Consider the following 18859-nt stretch of genomic DNA (forward strand, 5'->3'; position numbering starts at 1 on the left):
CGAGGTGATGTCATCACGTCCTTATAAAAGGAGGGCGTCCCTCACCAAAGGCTAGTGAAGTGACGCTTCTCTGAGGAAGTGAAGGTTGGCGGAGGACTTCAGGAACCCCATGGAAAATCCGTTTGGTGGTAGCTCCATTTCAAGCGCTTTTAAAATGGTACCTGCATGTGTTGAAAAGACTTCAGAGAGTGAAAATGGTGTCTTAGAAGCCAGAACATCACAGTAGAATGGGGAAGGGGAAAAACACTTCAGAGTCGTCCAGAGACTTTACAGTCAATTCCACAAGAGCCTAAGGAAGAGCTTCGCGGTGGGCATCTGATGCTGAGCCCGGCAGCAGAGCTCTGCCTGCTTGTAGGGCAGCCCCATAGGGACAAGCATGCTGATCTTTCACTTCTTGAGGAATTTGTGTATCAGTCGTTGTATTTGCGTGGATGATCTCATTCAGTGAATCCCCACAACGCCTGGTGAGATGGATGCCATTCTCCTAACTTGACAGATGAGGAATCAAGCTTGGTCATTTACGTAAGTTGTAGCTTGAAGCCAGCAGAGCCTCAACAAGAATTCCTGCAGCCCTCAGGACAAACATTTGGGAATAATCCCTTAGTGCATTCTTAAACATCCTTTTCTCCCCTTGAAATAACGTTGTGAGTTACATGGTAGTATCCTGAGTTACAGAGGAAGAAGTTGAGGTTCAAGAGGGGTAATGTTTTCTTCCTGAAGTTTACTGAGTTGGTAAAGGGCAAAGAGCTAGGACTCCAATCCAGGTGTTAAATTTTTTTCCTTCCAGAATATCTACGTAAAACTTAGCTCCTGCTTCAGGGCTACTGCACTTCTATGTTTTCTTTGCTTGGAAAGCCCCTTCCCCAGATACTGACATAGACTCAGTTTCTCATCTTTCAGTCCTACTTCCTCAGTGAAGCATTCCCTGAACCTGCAGTATAAGATCGCAAGTCTGTCTCTTCACCCTTCCTCCTCCTCCTCCTGTTTTACTTTTCTCCAGAACACAGCATCATTCCATGTATTTTATAATCCCTTGTTCATTTGTTTACCAGTGCGCCCCCAACTGGAATCTGAACTTCCTTTTTATATTTTTGTCTCTTCTATTTGCTGAGCAACTAGAACTGCCTGACTATAGGTGCTCAGTAGATATTTTTGAATGAATGGATGAAATAATTCCCCCGTGGTAATTCTGTCATAATTTAAGAGAGGTCTGTCTTTAGTTGCTAGGACTTTTGATTTAGCTGTTTCACGGTGTTACTTAGTAAAGATAAAAAATAGACCTCTGCATGGTCCTGTGTTCTAGGAATGAAATGGAGCTTTGGCACGATTACAAGGCATTCTTGTTTATCTTTTATGGATGTTAACAAATAAGGATTTTGCTTAAATTGGTAATGGGTTGAAGTTGAGAACTGGAAGATGGCCCATTAAAGCATTTGGATGTTGCTGAAGACAAACTACTCATCTCCCTTCTTTATGTGAACTTGCATAGTGACACAATTGGGACAATCCCAGCTCTTTCAACTTTGAGCCCAGCTTCTTTAGGTCATTGCCTGCCTTAGCACTGAACTAAGGAATGAATACCTCAGAAAAGTTCTTGCAGTTTTTAGGAGAACAGGAAGCAGGGATATCTCACAGATACTTAGAGATTATCTAGATAGACTGTGATAATTTAGTGATAGCATCCCATAAAAGTATTTCCTCCCTATCTAAAGATCTACAGTGATAGCACCCTTCCTCCTGACATAACCCATGGTTGATCCTTTCTGAGATACCTGGCTGGGGAGGAAGAATCTCTGGCAATTACACAGACTAGCTATTAATGTACAGCTTCTGTATTTATTAGGTAAGTTTAGGTACTTTCTGGAGTGAGGTATTCATGGTCTACCATGAAGATTGTTGTAACCTACTAAGTAACATTTGGCCCATAATGAGGCTTTCTGTAAATATATAGTGAAGTTATTATTTCCTAACCTTAGACTAGTTCTGTGTACTAGCATGCTATAATTGTTCCCTTAGCATTATTATTTAGAAATTATTGGCTCATTTAGTCATAAAGATGTATTTATTAAACATCTATAAGATGTCTCTGCTCTCAACAGCTGAGAATCTGGCTCAGCTCTTAAGATATATGCAAAAACTAGAGGATGATGGTTGACAACATAAAAATGGCTAATGCCTATTGAGTGCTTGCTCTGTACTAGGCACTTTGCATGAATAATCCTCATAATAACCCTATGAGCAAGGATGCCGAACTCTTACTATCTTCCTGTTCATAGCTGAGAAAACTGAGGCGTAGAGAAATGACTGACTTCAGATCACACTGCTAGTAAATGAACTGCAGCTTGTTTGATGTTAGTATTCTAAGTAACTCTGTATATTATATTGAGAATGTGAAGTTAAAACGTATCATACAGATTATGAGAGTGCTAGAAAAGACAGGAGAGACCACTACGAATTGGGATAGTCTAGATGGCATTTTGGGAGACTGAGGTAGAGTTTGAAAAATGGGTGGGATTTGGAAGTCTGTTTTTGTGATTGTGTGTATCAGGTGGCAGGTGAGTTGGGGGTGAAGTCTTCAACGTGAAGGAGGCAGTGGACACAGGAGTGTGTGCTTCAGAACACATCTGGGGTGAGGGCCAGTGGAAAGGAAGCACTGAGAAGAGTGTTTTCTCCTCATTTCCCCCAATTTTGAAGATTTCATTTCTGGTACCAGAGGATGTGAAAATAGAGGATTGACAGTAATAAAGAGAAGGTGTTATTAGAGATGACACCGGTAAGTAGAGAATAGAAATGAGGGCAGAAGAGGCAGGCTTGGGGATGAAAAAGGAAGGACAAGCTTTAGAGTAAGAAATAATTCAAAGAATTGCAGAATCCTTGACAATTTGAAAGACTCCAAATTACTAACAGTAAATTCTATTGTGGTTTGTATAGAGGCCATCTTTTTAGATTCCTTTTGGGTTTACTCTGTGTAGTCAAATATTAAGAAAATAAAGACCTCATATCTGAAATGGAGTTAGTTTTTCTTCTGTTTTGGGAAATCCCAGATGAAATTTGGAAAGTGGGGCTACTTGCCTGTATTTCTGCTTTTCTTCACTTTGAAATAAAATAATTAGAATCTTACCTTTTTCCATAGTTGTAGACTGTCCATTTTACTATGGAAAAATATTCTATTCTCCAAATAGATCTATAATGCTTTAAATTGTCCCCACATGGGTTTTGGCCAGAGAGAACTTACAACGAGATACCTCTTTGGGATCTTTGGTCTGTGACTCAGCTATCAATCTAGGTCCAATCAGATAAAACTCTGCAGTCTAGAAATCATGATCACAGCTGGCACCTATGTTGTAGATGTTCTTCGCTGGGAGAACAAGGCCATCCTAGAGATTTCCAGTGAACATTTGCATATGACTTTTCCTTCTAGGGGGGCAAGTTAAAAACCTCAGCAGTCCTAAAATTCACTTGAGGAAGCATTTGAATTTTAAAGTTGACAGCACATGTGATAATTCTTAGCAGATCATTTGTATGTTGTATACGTAGAAATATATATACTCGTTACTTCCCAAGTTTTAGTAATTCAAAGTTCATGCAAGCCTTCTGTCTTAAACTGACATGCTTGCAGCTGTGTATAATTTATAAAGGCCTTTTTTTTTTTCAGTCCTGTCTCCTTGATTTCCCAGCGACTTTTAATTCATTCATTAGTTTCACTATAACTCTTTAACTTGGGTTTTTCTTTTCTTTTCTTAATGAAAAGCAGTTTACTTTTTTATTTTTAAAGCAAAATAAAAATCCAAAGTATGCAATTCTTTCACTTTTCAAGCTAGGGACCAGGAACATAAAATTCTATTCAATAAAAATATCATGGTAGTGAAAATGCAACATCTATAAAGAGGTCTCATTTTCCTTATCTATTTTTTTTGAAGCAGAAGAACAAAAAGTAAGAGGTGATCTGGAGTTTTAAAGAAGGGAAACTTTTTGAACTTTTAAAGAAGAGTAAACATTTCTAGGTTTTTAAAAAGCAATGTTGTAGTTCTAGCCTGAAGCCTGGAACCACATGAATCATTGAAGTCCTTTCTATTCCTCACTCTTGATGGGAAAAGAAAAAATAACAAACCCTTATTTCTTTTTTTAAAATAAATTTATTTGGTTGCATCAGGTCTTAGTTGCAGCATGTGGGCGCCTTAGTTGCAGCTTGAGGGCTCCTTAGTTGTGGCTCACCTCCTTGGTTGTGGGATGTGAACTGTTAGTTGCGGCTCGCGTGTGGGATCTAGTTCGTGGACCAGGGATCGAATCCGGGCCCCCTGCATTGGGAGTGCAGAGTCTTAACCGCTGCGCCACCAGGGAAGTTCCCCCTTATTTCTTTCTATGAAATTTGGGGGTGCAATGGAAGGGTCATATTTCCTTTTATCTATTTCCATGATGTCATATCTCTTGTGTTCTTTAGGGTAGCATGACTGAAAGTGTTTAGAGTTGTGCTACATTTTCATGGCTTGGGCATTTAGTATCAAGGGGGCTAGTGAACCAGATGACGTTTAGACAAGTTCTGGGTCATGTCAGTGAACCAGAGGTTCCCCCACTCTAGGAACAATAAGGCAAAACAATGTCTGATATTCTTTGCAGGCAGTTCTATTTGAAACTCCCCCAAAGCAATGTTTTGTGACTGCCATTCTTGTCTATCTTGAGCCCCTCTTTTTTTTGTCTTGGTGAAATATTTTATTCTTTTTGTTAAAATTTTTATTGGAGTATAGTTGCTTTACAATGTTGTGTTAGTTTCAGGTGTATCAGTTATACATATACATATACATATATCCATTCTTCTTTAGATTCCTTTCCCATATAGGCTATTACACAGTATTGAGTAGAGTTCTAACTTGGGTTTTTCTTGAAGCAGGGATTCTCTCTTTCATAACCTTCCTTCCTGTTTATTTTCTCCACTCCCCCCACCCCCCATTTTGCTCTTATAAATCCTGTACCGGCTTTATCATTGGTCCTCTATTGAGCAAGCAATTAAAAACTTTCTTAAATGCATACTTGACTACTTGGTAAGCATTGTATTTAATGCTAGGCCACTGTGTTTACCCAACACATTCAAGGTTCCTTTTTTTTTTTTTTTTGGCCACGCCACTGAGATGTGCAATCTTATTTCCCAAACCAGGGATTAAACCCGGGCCCCCTACATTGTTGAGTATTTTTGCGTCTGTGTTCATCAGTGTTATTGGTCTGTAATTTTCTCTTTTTGTAGTATCTTTGCCTGGTTTTGATATCAGGGTGATGGTGGCCTCATAGAATGAGCTTGGGAGTATTCCTTCCTCTGCAGTTTTTTGGAAGAGTTTCTGAAGGATCGGTGTTAACTCTTCTCCAAATGTTTGATGGAATGCGCCTGTGAAGCCATCTGGTCCTGGACTTTTGTTTGTTGGAAGTTTAAAAATCACAGTTTCAATTTCAGTAGTTGTGATTGGTCTGTTCATATTTTCTATTTCTTCCTGGTTCAGTCTTGGAAGGTTGTACCTTTCTAAGAATTCGTCCATTTCTTCTAGGTTGTCCATTTTATTGGTGTATAGTTGCTCGTAGTAGTCTCTTATGATCCTTTGTATTTCTGTGGCGTCGTTTGTAACTCCTTTTTCATTTCTAATTTTATTGATTTGAGCCCTCTCCCTTTTTTCCTGATGAGTCTGGCTATAGGGTTATCAATTTTGTTTATCTTTTCAAAGAACAAGCTTGTAGTTTCATTGATCTTTTATTTTCTTTGTTTCTATTTCATTTATTTCTGCTCTGATCTTTATGATTTCTTTCCTTCTACTAACTTTGGATTTTGTTTGTTCTTTCTCTAGCTGCTTTAGGTGTAAGTTTAGGTGCTACTGCTTTTCAGTAATGACTTTCTTAAATTGAAAGCTGAGCGATTTACTGATGGTTTATTCTTACAGACCTTCTCCTCAGATTTGGATACGAATGCCACTTTTAACATAAGAATATTAAAAACATTAGGTAGTTAAATATACACTTGGGATTTGGCTAATTTTTATAATCAAACTTTTCAGATATAAAAAATGAAATAATTCCTTAATATCCTTATATATGAGTCTGCTTTTCTTGGACTCTGAAAAAATACAAACAGGAGGCCATAGAAATAGACTGAAATTTTATTTTCTTTAAGTTTTTAATGTATTTCCCCAAGTCCAAATGTGTATTAGTTGCTCATTGATTTGTTTATATGTTCAAAAACAATGTTTTAATTAGATTACATGTGAGCCTCACTTTTTAGTTAACCGAAAATATTTGCAGCTGGTAGAAATGTTAATAGTACTTTGAAAAATTGGATAGTTATCCTTTTACAATTTTGTTTGAAGAATATTTGTTTGTTATGAAATAGGGGTGAAACATGTTGGCTCATATGCCTAAAATTTTGAAGAAGAGTAGTAGAGGGGAGAAGAAATGGATTCATTTTAACTCTAGATGGCAGTTAAACACAGCTAACAAAGACCAACTTGTTTGAAATACAGAAATACAAAAATAGTAGAACACACACGCATTCTCTTCTACCATCCAGTTAATTATATTCTCCAAAAGATATCTTGGATTGATATTACTAAACAGAGGTGTATAAAATGTAATTACACACAAATGAAATAAATAGTGTAGACCTGTAATTGCAAGACTTTTTTTCAGCTGGTAATATGGCATATACCTGTGCAATGGTACAGTGCCTGTATCTAATTTTGCCATTTTTACTAACATTTAACTCAGTGTAGTTTTATTTTATGTACAATTATTTACCAATATCAATTCAAACCACATGCCACTGGGAAATCTATTACATATTTAATATCTTGAAAATTTTTAACAGACGCAAAGTTTATTTTCATAAAAAATTGGGTCCATAAAAGTCCACTCCAAAATCTGGCACAGATATCCGAGCATGTTCATTTGAGATCACTTTTACTTTTCGTGGCTGTGCGTTTAAAAATACGCTTTTTACATGTAAATATTTATTTCACAATGTTAGTGTATTGCTTTTAAGGTACTAAAATTATGATTCTGATAGTATTTATAAAGGAAAGGAAAAGCTTGTCAGATCATACTTTGTTCTCATCTCATGGTCCTAGCTCTTTGAGTAGACTTTCTATAGATGTAGAGTGCAACTATCTCCAGTTTATAATTACTGTACATTGATATGATGTCTAGCAAATAGAATGAAAAGGACTTAAAGTAGGCCTGATTAGTCTAACCTGATTTGTCAGGTGGCTTAGAAAAAGAAAGGATGTGATATCTTTAAAATTTATTGATTGCAGATTTTATATGAATTAACTAAATCCTTTTGAGAGGACTTATTTGATTGATTTTCATTTTTCGTATGTAGCAATTTATGTCCTGAGTTTATTTCCAAACGGTGGATCAATGCATAGGCAGTAGCTGACACCCAGGGCAAAGGGCCTGCATGTGAGCCCCCAGGCCGTATAGTTCCAAAACCTTGTAGGCCTTGCACTCAGGGCATAGGTGAAGTTGTTCTGCCTCTTAGCCACAAAGGTATGGAGGTTCAAAGTAGCCTACTGGAAGCTTAAACCCTGAACATCTCAGATCCTGGAATTGGCACTTGCCTTTGAGTTCGTAGAATAAATGTTAAGTAGGCTTTCTAATAATAGAGATGTGATCCTACTTTAGAGAGTTTGGTGCCCTTGTATTGATTTCCCTAGACTCCCAACTCCTAATAGAAGATGTTGGTTTCTAATAGTTTCTTGACGAATGCTTGCTGAATATAACTTGGCAACATGATAAGTGCTTTGTTTCTTTTCCTTTTTTTGAGCAACATAAGAACAGTCTGATGTTACTCAAAAACTGAAGTAAAAGAACTTACCCATTTACTTTAGAGAAGTTTCTGCTAGCATTTTATAATGATTGCTGTAATTGCTGTGCATGTTTCCTTGCATGAATATAAAGTTGCCAGAGCTTCTGATTTTTTTCAAGTGAAGACAGAAATTTGGATTTTAATGTGAAATTTTCTGATTTTTCAGTGTTAGCAACTAATTCGAATAAAAAAGAACAAAGCAAGCACAGTGCACACACATACCAGTGGTCTGATGGCTTGCAACCTTCAATGTGCACTACTCTCATTTTGTAAGCACATTTTTTAATAACATGTTCTGAAATTTATTAATTTAGATCTTTTAGTTATGGTTGTCATCTAATTATACTTTTTTGACGTTACACTTCAGTTCTCTTAAAATTAGGTTTTGGGATCTTTCTTAAAGTCTTCATTTTCATTTTCATCATCATTCTCTTGAGTAATATCTACAGATATCTGCTCCCATCCTTCGCATTTCGATCCATCCTAATTTCACTTTCAGAGAATAACCTTAAATTAGGTTTTGGAAGTAACTTGCTATGGGCAGCACAGGCCACCTACTTTGGGTCCAAAAATGCAAGTACTAAAGACTGGTGCGTGATAGCCTCCTCATTAGTTTTTCTTCTACTTTTTTTCTTTCCACAATCTTCTCCACAGTCACAGTGATTTTTGTTTCAAAACATAAATCAGAACTTGTAACTCTCCTCCTCAGACCATGAGGTGGTTTTTCATTGTCCTTTGAGGAAAATCCATGCTCCTTCCCATGGCCCTGCTTTATCAGGCTCTGGTTACCAGTGTTCTCACCTCTCACCAGATTCCCCCTCGTTTACTCTGATCTTGCTAATGCTCACCAAGCTCAGTCCTATCTTAAGAACTTTTGCACTCAAGAGTTCTCCCTGCCTGGAACATCTTCCACAAAGCTTTTCATGCTCTTCACATGTCACTCCCCGAGAATCCTTTCTTGCCCACTTGGATGAAAATAATCCCTTTCACCATCATTTTCTGTCCTCTCTTTAAAAATTATTTATTTAGTTATTTACTTACTTACTTTTGGCTGCATTCGGTCTTCATTGCTGCTTGTGGGCTTTCTCTGGTTGCGGTGAGCAGGGGCTACTCTTTGTTGTGGTGCACGGGCTTCTCATTGCGGTGGCTTCTCTTTGTTGCGGAGCACGGGCTCTAGGCACATGAGCTCAGTAGTTGTGGCTTGTGGGCTCTAGAGCGCAAGCTCAGTAGTTGTGGCACACGGGCTTAGTTGCTCCACGGCATGTGGGATCTTCCTAGACCAGGGCTCGAACCCGTGTCCCCTGTATTGGCAGGCAGATTCTAAACCACTGTGCCACCAGGGAAGTCCCTTTCTGTCCTCTTATTATTTTTGTGGTGCTTACCTCTCCCTGATACACATTTGCATACATATGTACATAGACACATAGACGTACACATATACATATATATCATATATATTTGCTTACTTGTTTATGGTCTGTCTCGCCCACTAGAATATAAATTTCTTGACAGCAGGAACCTTGTCTGACTTGCTGACTGCTGTATCCTTAATACCTAGAATAGCACCTAGCCCTATTCTGCATAACAGGATTGTCAAATAAATGAATAAATAAGATCTAGGTAGCCACTTTGGTATTGAGTGATAGAAGAGAGATCTCAAGTTTGGAAAGGGCTGCAGAAACAAAGTTAGGAGGACATGGCAAGTTATGACTCAGGTACCTCAGTGCTGTACATTTGGTATAGCTGCCCGTCATTGCAGCCACTTACCCCAGTAGGGTTTTTTTTTTTCCAATTTTAGAAATTTGATTTTCTGTATTATATGATAGAATTAAAAATGTTAAACATGCTTTGTACAACTACATTCTCCTAAGTGACTTACTAAATTCATGGTGTGATTTTGCATGTGGAGTACTGTAATAATATAAAATCTATTACAAAGTTATGCTTTCTGAATCTACACTCTCATGTTAACATGTGATGTTCACAATAAAATCCTGGGATGTGTTTCATAGTAATACTTTGAATTGCTGTCAGGTAACTAAGGATTCAGAGAAATAAGATTGAATAATTGTTTGTATAGTATTTTCTTTGTTTTATATATCAGTATATATGAGTTCTTGGTAGAGATGTAATTCACAGTAGACACAACACAGAAAATATGTTAAATTGTTAAAGCTTTTCAGCATTGTTGAAATCAAGATTTTCTTGTAGTTTTTGTTGTAATCTAGTTTTGCACGTGAACTTTTATCTGTGTAAGACACATTTTCTGACAGCTGGGAATGCTTTTAATTTTTTTAAGCTCACAATTTTGTTTTCATTGATAGTTTAAACATAGTCTGTTGAGAGTACTTATGGAACTTTACAGAAAGTTCTGTGAGGAAAAAGACTTTATATAAACTTACTTGTCTGCCAACTTTGCTGTACATAAATATATCCATATAAATTTTCTACCTCGGGACTTCGCTGGTGGTGTAGTGGATAAGACTCCATGCTCCCAGTGCAGGGGGCTGGGGTTTCATCCCTGGTTGGGGAACTAGATCCCACGTGCATGCTGCAACTGAGTGTTCTCATGCCACATCTAAAGAGCCTGCATGCCGCAACTAAGGAGCTGGCAAGTTGCAACTAAGGAACCCACCTGCTGCAACTAAGGAGTCTGCCTGCTGCAACTAAGACCTGGTGCAACCAAATAAATAAATAAATAAAAAGAAAATTAAAAAAATTTTCTACCTTGAGTAAGAGTAGGTCAACCTTAAACATAACAGGTATAGAAAAAGAAATATAAAAGTAGTCAACTCATCTTCTTATCCCAGATGTTATAGAAATTTTAACCCAGTTTATGTTGTGAATAAACCTAAAAAGTTTGACCTTTACAACTGAAATGCCCCGGAACCTTGCACTGATACTTGATAGAGAGGCAGTGTGTTGAAATGGCCATGTTGCCGCGTTAGAACACGTGGATTCTAGCTCCGGATTTCCTACTTAAGAGCTCAGTTTCATCACTGGCCAGAAAGGGAAATATTACCTTCTTTCTCAACTTCACAGGATACTTGTGAGGGCCAAATGAAATAACGCATATGAAAGTGCTTTCAGAATTGATAGACACTGTGACATATAAGATTTTCATTTTTGAGTGTCATTCATGGTAAAGCAGATCTATTTTATTAGACTGTATCACACGTAGTCTTGTTACATGTGGTAGAAAACCTTATTATAAATTGTGTAATTTAGGACATGGTTCTGTCTCATGGACTAAGGTTTCCTTGATAGCAAGGCTCTGGTGTATTTTAGTTCTGATTTATTCTTTGAATTTCCAGTTCACATCTTTTCAAAGATAATATTTTCTCTCATCGCTGAAATAATGACCTGAAAAGACTGATAAACTCATTTAGTATGTGAATAAAGATACACATTTATTTAATGTGCAAATAAAGATAAATTTTTTACAATAAATCTTAAAATAGTATCCTGAGCTTTTTATTTTTTATTAGGCTTTGTGAACTAATTTTCCCATGATTTTTATTATTTATTTATTTATTAAAAATTTTTTTCCCCATGCTTTTTAGACTCCAAAGAACCGAGTATCCACTTTTCATTCTGAAACTTCTAAAAATTAATTCTCAAAAGTCAGTGATAAGTAAGTAATCTAACCTTACTTTTAAAATGTTTTTAAACCCACAAAGTTTCCCAGGAGAGTGGAATTAACAACTATATTGGACTTCGAGGTGTTTCCTGAAAGCACAAAATTATAATACTCTTTAATCCCTAGATGAATGAAAAAAAAATTCAGTTATTTCTGACTCACTAAAAAGAGGGTAGTACTATTTGTATTTAAATTTTGCAGTCATTCCTAGGGACACTTTTTTTTTTTTTTTTGCAGTACGCGGGCCTCTCATTGCTGTGACCTCTCCCGTTGTGGAGCGCAGGCTCAGCGGCCATGGCTCACGGGCCCAGCCACTCCGCGGCATGTGGGATCTTCCCGGACCGGGGCACGAACCCGTGTCCCCTGCATCGGCAGGCGGACTCTCAACCACTGCGCCACCAGGGAAGCCCCCTAGGGACACTTTTAAGTAGAGTGAACCTTATCCAAAGCTGTGCAAGAATATTCTGTTCTGTCTTTCAGAATATGTTTTCATGAAAAAAATAGAGAAAACTGACTTGACTCAGAAAAATAGTCTGTTTCGTAATCTTTCTTTGGCAGTAATATTATTTTTTTGTTGTTTTTCTGGGTTTTTTCTTTTTATTATTTTTAATTAAAAAATTTCATTGGAGTATACTTGATTTAAAATGTTGTGTTAGTTTCAGGTGTACAGCAAAGTGATTCAGTTATACATATATCCATTCTTTCTCAGATTCTTTACCCATATAGGTTATTACAGAATATTGAGTAGAGTTCCCTGTGCTATATAGTAGGTCCTTGTTGATTATCCCATATATAGTAGTGTGTGGATGTTAATCCCAAGCTCCTAATTTGTCCCTCTCCCGCAACGTTACCCCTTTGGTAACCATAAGTTTGTTTTCGAAATCTGAGTCTTTTTCTGTTTTGTAAATAAGTTCATTTGTATCATTTTAAAAATTAGATTCCACATATGAGTGATATCATATATTTGTCTTGCTCTGTCTGACTTACTTAGTATGATAATCTCTAGGTCCATCCATGTTGCTGCAAATGGCATTATTTCATTCTTTTTATGGGTGAGTAATATTCCATTGTATATATGTATCACAGCTTCTTTATCCATTCCTCTGTTGATGGACATTTAGGTTGCTTCCATGTCTTGACTATTGTAAATAGTGCTGCAATGAACATTAGGTTGCATGTATCTTTTCTAATTATGGTTTTCTCGGAATATATGCCCAGGAGTGGGATTGCTGGATCATCTGTTTTTAGTTTCTTAGTTTCTTAAGGAACCTCCATACTGTTCTCCATAATCGTTGTACCAGTTTATATTCCCGCCAACAGTGTAGGAGGGCTCCCTTTTCTCCATACCCTCTCCAGCACTTATTGTCTGTAGACATTTTGGTGATGGCCATTCTGAGTGGTGTGAGGTGATACCTCACTGTAGTTTTGATTTGCATTTCTCTAATGATTAGTGATGTTGAGCATCCTTTCATGTGTTTGTTGGCAATCTGTATATCTTCTTTGGAGAAATGTCTATTTAGGTCTTCTGCCCATTTTTGGATTGGGTTGTTTGTTTTTTTGATATTGAGCTGCATGAGCTTCTTGTATATTTTGGAGATTAATGCCTTGTCGGTTGCTTCATTTGCAAATATTTTCTCCCATTCTGAGGGTAGTCTTTTCGTTTTGCTTATGGTTTCCTTTGCTGTGCAAAAGCTTTGAAGTTTCATTAGGTCCTGTTTGTTTATTTTTGTTTTTATTTCCATTACGCTAGGAGGTGGATCAAAAAAGATATTGCAGTGATTTATGTCAGAGAGTGTTTTGCCTATGTTTTCCTTTAAGAGATTTATAGTATCTGGCCTTACATTTAGGTCTTTATTCATTTTGAGTTTTTGTGTATGGTGTTAGGGAGTGTTCTACTTTCATTCTTTTACATGTAGTTTTCCAACTTTCCCAGCACCACTCACTGAAGAGACTGTCTTTTCTCCATTGTATATTCTTGCCTCCTTTGTCATAGATTAGGTAACCATAGGTGCATGAGTTTATCTCTGGACTTTCTATCCTGTTCCATTGATCTATATTTCAGTTTTTGTGCCAGTACCATACTGTTTTGATGACTGTAGCTTTGTAGTATAGTCTGAAGTCACAGAGCCTGATTCCTCCAGCTCCATTTTTCTTTCTCAAGATTGCTTTGATTATTTGGGGTCTTTTGTGATTCCATACAACTTTTAAGATTTTTTTTTGTTCTAATTCTGTGGAAAAATGCCATTGGTAATTTGATAGGGGTTGCATTGAATTTGTAGATTGTTTGGGGTAATATATTTTGACATTACTGATTCCTCCAATCCAAGAACATGGTATATCTCTCCATCTATTTGTGTCATCTTTGATGTCTTTCATCAGTATCTTACAGTTTTCTGAGTACAGGTCTTTTGTCTCCTTAGGCAGGTTTATTCCTAGGTATTTTATTCTTTTTGACGTGATGGTAAATGGGATTGTTTCCTTAATATCTCTTTCTGATTTTCCATTGTTAGGGTAGAGGAATGCAAGAGATTTCTGTGTATTAATTTTGTATCCTGCAGCTTTACCAAATTCATTGATGAACTCTCATAGTTTTCTGACAGCATCTTTAGGATTTTCTATGTATGGTATCATGTCATCTGCAGACAGTGACAGTTTCACTTTTTCTTTTCCAATTTGGATTCCTTTTATTTCTTTTTCTTCTCCGAATGCCGTGGCTAGGACTTCCAAAACTATGTTGAATAAAAGTGGCAAAAGTGGACATCCTTGCCTTTTTCCTGATCTTAGAGGGAATGCTTTCAGCTTTTCACCCTTGAGGATGATGTTCGCTGTGGGTTTGTCATATATGGCCTTTATTATGTTGAGGTAGGTTCCCTCTGTGCCCACTCTCTGGAGAGTTTTTATCATAAATAGGTGTTGAATTTTGCCAAAAGCTTTTGCTGCATCTATTGAGATGATCATATGGTTTTTATCCTTCAGTTTGTTAATGTGGTGTGTCACATTGATTTATTTGCATATTTTGAAAATCCTAACATTCCTCAGCTAAAGCCCACTTGATCATGGTATATTATCCTTTTAATGTGTTTTTTGATTCAGTTTGCTAGTATTTTGTTGAGTAGTTTTGTATCGGTGTTCATCGGTGATAGTGGCCTGTAATTTTCTTCTTTTCTGATATTTTTGTCTGGCTCTGGTATCAGGGTGATGGTGGTCTCATAGAATGAGCTTGGGAGTGTTCCTTCCTCTGCAATTTTTGGGAAGAGTTTCTGAAAGACCGGTGTTAACTCTTCTCTAAATGTTTGAAAGAATGTGCCTGTGAGACCTTCTGGTCCTGGACTTTTGTTTGTTGGAAGTTTTAAAATCACAGTTTGAATTTCAGTACTTGTGGTTGGTCTGTTCATATTTTCTATTTCTTCCTGGTTCAGTCTTGGAAGTTTGTATCTTTCTAAGAATTTTTCCATTTCTTCTAGGGTGTCCATTTTATTGGCGTATAGTTGTTTGTAGTAGTCTCTTATGATCCTTTGTATTTCTGTGGTGTCCATTGTTCTTCTTTTCCATTTCTAATTTTATTGATTTATCCCTTTTTTTCCTGATAAGTCTGACTAAAGGTTTATCAATTTTGTTTATCTTTTCAAAGAACCAGCTTTTAGTTTCCTTGATCTTTTCTGTTGTTTTCATCATCTCTATTTCATTTACTGCTACTATGATCTTTATGATTTCTTTCCTTCTACTAGCTTTGGGCTTTGTTCTCTCTCTAGTTGCTTTAGGTGTAAGTTTAAGTTGTTTATTTGAGATTTTTCTTGTTTCCTGAGGTAAGATTGTATTGCTATAAACTTCCCTCTCAGAACTGCTTTTGCTGCGTCCCATAGGTTTTGGATCATCTTGTTATTGTTGTCGTTTGTCTCTAGGCTTTTTTTTTTTTTTTTCCTCTTTGATTTCTTCAGTGATTTGTTGGTTGTTTAGTAACATATTATTGAGCCTCCACATGTTTGTGATTTTTACATTTTTTTCCCCCTGTAATTGATTTCTAATCTCATAGCATTGTGGTTGGAAAAGATGCTTGATATGATTTCAATTTTCTTAAATTTACTGAGACTCGATATGTGGCCCAGGATGTGATCTATTTCTGGAGAATGTTCCATGTGCACTGGAGAAGAAAGCGTATTCTGCTCCTTTCAAATGGAATGTTCTGTAAATATCAATTAAGTCCATCTGATCTAATGTGTCATTTGAGACCTGTGTTTCCTTATGGATTTTCTGACTGGATGATCTGTCTATTGATGAATGTGAGGTGTTAAGGTCCCCCACTGTTATTGTTGATTTCTCCTATTATGGCTGTTAGCATTTGCCTTTTATATTGAGGTGCTCCTATGTTGAGTGCATATACATTTATAATTGTTATATCTTCTTCTTGGATTGTTTCCATTAAACATTATGTAGTATCTGTCTTTGTCTTTTGTAACAGTCTTTATTTTAAAGTCTATTTTGTCTGATATGAGTATTGCTACTCCAGCTTTCTTTTGATTTTCAGTTTCAGTTTCTTTTGATCTCCCCTCACTTTAGTCTGTGTGTGTCCCTAGATCTGAAGTGGGTTTCTTGTAGACAGCATATACATGGGTCTTGTTTTTTTTTTTTTTTTTGCGGTACACAGGCCTCTCACCGTTGTGGCCTCTCCCATTGCAGAGCACAGGCTCCGGACGCGCAGGCCCAGCGGCCATGGCTCACAGGCCCAGCCACTCGGCAGCATGTGGGATCCTCCCAGACCGGGGCACGAACCTGCATCCCCTGCATCGGCAGGCAGACCCTCAACCACTGCACCACCAGAGAAGCCCCATGGGTCTTGTTTTTGTATCCATTCATCCAGTTTGTGTCTTTTGGTTGGAGCATTTAATCCATTTACATTTGAGGTAGTTATCAGTATGTATCTTCTTATTGCCATTTTATTAACTGTTTTGGATTTGTTTTCGTAGGTCTTTTTTCTCCTCTTCCTCTTTTGTTCTCTTGTGATCTGATGACTATCTTTAGTATTGTGTTTGGATTGTTATTTTTCTTTTTTTGTGTGTATATCTATTGTAGATTTTTGGTTTGCAGTTCCCATGAGGTTTTGATATAGCAGTCTATATATATATGCAAGGTTGTTTTAAGTTGCTGGTCTCTTGATTTCCAGTGTATTTCCAATATCCTACATTTGTACTCTCCTTTTCTTGCAATTTCTAGTTTTGATATCATATTTGTGTGTGGATGATTTCCCACCTTTACTTTATGTTTGCCTTTAACAGTGAGCTTTCCCATTTGTAATTTTCTTGTTTCTAGTTGTGGCCTTTTCTTTTTTTTTTTTTCGGTATGTGGGCCTCTCACTGTTGTGGCCTCTCCTGTTGCGGAGCACAGGCTCCTGACCCGCAGGCTCAAGGGCAATGGCTCACGGGTCTAGCCGCTGCACGGCATGTGGGATCTTCCCAGACCGGGGCACAAACCCGTGTCCCCTGCATCGGCAGGCAGACTGTCAACCACTGTGCCACCAGGGAAGCCCTGTGGCCCTTTCTTTTCTCCTAGAGAAGTTCTATTAGGATTTGTTGTAAAGCTGGTTTGGTGGTGCTGAATTTTCTTAGCTTTTGATTATCAGGCTTTTGATTTCTCCATCAAATCTCAACAAGAGCCTTGCTGGGTAGAGTATTCTTGGTTGTAGGTTTTTCCTTTTCATCACTTTAAATATATCATGCCACGCCCTTCTAGCTTGTAGAGTTTCTGCTGAAAAATCTGCTGATAACCTTATGGGGATTCCCTTGTACGTTATTTGTTGCTTTTCCCTTGTTGTTTTTAATATTTTTTCTTTGTCTGTAATTTTTGTCAGTTTGATTAATCTGTGTCTCAGCATGTTCCTCCTTGGTTTATCTTGTATGAGACTCTCTGCGTTTCCTGGACTTGAGTGAGTGTTTCCTTTCACATGTTAGGGAAGTTTTTCAGCTATATACTCTTCAAATATTTTCTCAGGCCCTTTCTGTCTCTCTTCTTCTTCTGGGACCCCTATAATGTGAATGTTGGTGCATTTAATGTTGCCCCAGATGTCTCTGAGACTGTCCTCATTTCCTTTTCATTCTTTATTCTGTTCTGCAGCAGTGATTTCCACCACTCTGTCTTCCAGCTCTCTTATTCATTTTTCTGCCTCTTTTATTCTGCTATTGTTTCCTTCTAGTGTATTTTTCATTTTAGTTATTGTATTGTTAATTTCTGTTTGTTTGTTCTGTAAACCTTCTGTCTCTTTGTTAAACATTTCTTCTGTCTTCTCAGTCTGTGCCTCCATTCATTTTCCGAGATGGCAGTAACATTACTGATGTACCTACATTGTAAAGGGCTCTCACTTTCTGACAAAGTCCAAACTCCTTAGCTTCATATTTAAGGTCTTCCATGGTACAGACCTCATCCTCCTTTTCCAAGTTCTTCTCATTTTTTAAGATGAAAATTTTGTTTATGCAGGATTTTTCCCAACATTTACATGAACAGAATGTCCTCATTACCTATTTTGCCACTTAAAATCTACCTATCTTTCAAGGTTCAACTGAAGTATTTTTCCTTCTTGAACTTTTGCTGTGAACTCCTGTGTCACTTATTTATGCTAATCATACTAATTTATTTGGGACCTAATGATAAACTGTCATGTATTATTATTTAGCTCTTTAGGTCTGTATATATTTTTGTATATTTTACCTGTCAGCTTATAATGTTAAAGGACACCACTTGGCTATTTTATCTTTTAATGCTGGTTTCTCCTTATAGGGTAACACATATCTCATGGCCTCATTCTTCACATACCCTCCCCTCCCCACCTTTAACTTTTCAGGAACAACTCCTGCTTAACAAGATAAAGAACAGATTTAGGATACGTTGTCATAGCAAGAGTACATGAACAAAGTGGTTCAGCTTTCTATTAAAAGTTATAGGTTAACTAGTCAGAAACAGTTTCCAGGAGAAAGTCATCATCTGAGCATTGGGTAGGAGTGAAGTAAGAGGAGTGACAGGGATAAATGTCTAAGTGTAAGAATGAAATAGTCTGTGGGTCAGTGAGTGAATAGATTGGACATGGATAGAGCAAAGGTGCGAGTTGAAGAGAAGAAGAAATATAAGGTCGGTTAAAGGTAGTACCAAAGGGAGGAATGATGACATCTTTAAAGTCAAGAGTTGACATTTGATGTGATTTAGAAAGAACTTTTGAATGTTCCGAGGATAGACAAGGTTAACTTGGTTGTGTTTTAAGGGAGATTTATTAACAGAGCTATATACTTGCATCTCTAAAAATATTCTTCGAATAAACATATGCTCTTTTGTCCTTTTTGCTCATGTGGCTTGCACATAGCCTGAATGATGCAAAGTCCACAATGTACTTTGAT

General features: G+C 37.3%; 1 long non-coding RNA gene across 1 annotated transcript in view; it reads left to right on the forward strand.

Annotated features, from left to right (window-relative positions):
- Nucleotides 1–71: 71 nt before the first annotated feature.
- The window catches only part of LOC132598085 (uncharacterized), a 45835-nt gene continuing 27047 nt past the window's right edge, over nt 72–18859 (forward strand). Inside the window, exon 1 of the long non-coding RNA XR_009565754.1 lies at nt 72–522. This is a non-coding gene — a long non-coding RNA (uncharacterized lncRNA). The remainder of the gene's footprint in view (nt 523–18859) is intronic.

The sequence above is a fragment of the Globicephala melas genome, chromosome 11 (genome assembly GCF_963455315.2).
Source record: "Globicephala melas chromosome 11, mGloMel1.2, whole genome shotgun sequence".
NCBI classification, from domain to species: Eukaryota; Metazoa; Chordata; class Mammalia; order Artiodactyla; family Delphinidae; genus Globicephala; species Globicephala melas.